Source organism: Triticum dicoccoides, chromosome 3B (genome assembly GCF_002162155.2).
Source record: "Triticum dicoccoides isolate Atlit2015 ecotype Zavitan chromosome 3B, WEW_v2.0, whole genome shotgun sequence".
Classification (NCBI taxonomy): domain Eukaryota; kingdom Viridiplantae; phylum Streptophyta; class Magnoliopsida; order Poales; family Poaceae; genus Triticum; species Triticum dicoccoides.
The window spans coordinates 12720315-12722726 of NC_041385.1; the positions used below are offsets into that span (position 1 = coordinate 12720315).

Below are 2412 nucleotides of genomic sequence, written 5' to 3' on the forward strand. Positions count from 1 at the left end.
CACGTATGGGTAAGCCTGGCATCTGGTAGGAATCATTGAATTAGGAAGCAATGAGAGTTGGCATCTGGCGTGTTTAGCGGAAGGAGTTATAGGAGCTATTCCCTCCGTAAACTAATATAAAAGCGTTTAGCATACTAAAACTGTAATCTAAATGCTTTTATATTAGTTTACAGAGGAAGTATTAATTAAACATCCAAGCGAAGAAACTGTGCGTGGGTCATACTAGTATATTGGATGGCTACGATGCTTCTCATCCTATGGTGCTCGACTAGTCTGATGGGAGCAAGGGATCAGTAGTTTGATCCCTAGCGCTGCCCGACATCATAAGTATCGTCCAAAAGAAATACCAGTTCAAACGTCTTGGCAAACATCAATCGTGCGCGAGTGCTCTTCCTCGGGGATCACTCCACATGTCCAAAAGTAGACCTCACTGTACGGTCGCGAGCGTAAGAGCATCTCCAACAACAGCCGCGCTATATAAGCGACGCGCTGAAAAAGTAGTGCTTTTAGCGCGCGCGCTACCGTTCCGGGCGCTCCAGCGGACGCGTAAAAACCGCGTGCACGGCATATCTTGGCAGAAACGTCATCACGCGCCGCTTATTTGCTGCATCCCCTCCCGCGCGCTGAACTCTCGAGCGCGCGCTCGCAACTCCACCTACCCATCCAGCCGTTGCCCGCGCCACCCTATTTCTTCCGGCGACCGTTCCGGCGCTTCCCCGGTCTCTCCCCGTGTGGCCGTGGCTTCCTCCGTCTCCCTCTAGTCAGCGCCGCTCGTCACTCGCGACAGTCCTTCGACGAGCAGCGCCCAGCCGCCCACTGCAACTTGGTGGTGTTCGACAAAAAGCCCGCAAGGTATGTATTGCTTCCAACTTCACATTTTTTACATGAAATTTGGTGCATGTTGTTTATAGTTTTTTATAGCCTAGTTTTGAACATTGTAGATGAGTTCGTCATATGATTCTTTCGAAGAAGAATTTGATATGGAAGAGGAGGAGGATCTTGCAATGATCCTAGCTATGCACATCAATAAAAAACCGAAGCACGGTGATTCGGCTATGGATCGGCAGAAAATTTGGAGGGATAGGATCGATGCCCACAACAGATTGATGAGGCACTATTTTGTGGAGAATCCCACATACCCCAAGTCATACTTTCGTCGCGGATTTAGGATGAGCACCGAGTTGTTCAGGCGCATTGCAGAGAAACTAGCGAGCCATGACCGTTTTTTTTTCAGCAGAGGAATGCCGCCGGAGAGCTTGGGCATAGCACCTTTCAGAAGGTGACAGCCGCTTTGCATATGTTGGCATACGGTATCCCCGCTGATCTAGTTGATAATCACTTGGCCATGGGTGAGAACCAAGCCATCATGTGTGTCAAGCGCTTCGCAGTCGGAATTGTGCAAGTGTTTGGCCCGGAGTACTTGAGATCTCCCAATGCTGAAGACGTTGCAAGGCTATTGGAGATGAACAAAGCCCGCCTTCCACCGGGCGCTGGCGTGGTACAGATGCTAGAGCCGGCCATCCAACGTTGTCCGCATACATTTCAACCACTGTTTCAACTAACCAGACGAAATTCATGCAAACACGACGGATATTCATATAAACTGGACGAAATTCATTACATTCAAACATTTTTTGTTACAATTCAAACACGTATAACAAAAAGAGCGGCCCAACCCTAAACCTATGCTACGACGGCGGTCGACGTCCACTTCCTCTGTATTCCCTATCGGCGACCACGTCCTCCATCTGATGTCTCCATGAACGGCTGCGGGGTTCAAGACCCGTGAGATGGATGTGCGTCTCCGGCGGGGAAGAGTACATCACGGGAGACGGACCGGTCCACTTGGGACACAATGTACTGCCACCTCCCATGCCCTAGTCATCCTCGGAGGAGTCCGCGACCTATCTGTCGCCGACGCTAGTGGACGTGAGGTCGATGATCGACGTGGAAGGTTCGTCATTGTCCACATGCCACATGCGCCCCGAAAGTTGGACAGCAGCACATAGGACGCGCGGCTGGCGGTGTTGGAGTACTTGGACCGCCATCGCTGCTAGCGCGTGTGGCTCTGGCTGCGCCGGATCTATGTTGTGAGCGGCACCTTGAGTGTGTGCGGCCTCATAGAGTGCCCGCTGCCCCGCAACAAAGTTCGAGTTCACCGCGGCCATGGCGGCCACGACCGCCTCGCTTGCGGGCTCGCCGTAGATTTGGCCCGCTGCCAGCCGGTGCTTCTCGAGGAGGAACAGGTTGTATCTATGCTCCTCCTGCGCCTAACGGAAAACCGACATAGGAGCCGGCGCCCGCAGCCTGGTGCAAAAGAGGGGCGACACCTGAATTGTAGCCATGAGGTCAATGCCCGAAGAGGCGAGGTCGGTGGCCCACCTGTACTGGATGGTGTTGCTGTCGGAGAGG

General features: G+C 52.7%; 1 pseudogene; it reads left to right on the forward strand.

Annotated features, from left to right (window-relative positions):
* Positions 1 to 1938: 1938 nt before the first annotated feature.
* Positions 1939 to 2412, forward strand: part of LOC119279076 — a 1795-nt pseudogene continuing 1321 nt past the window's right edge.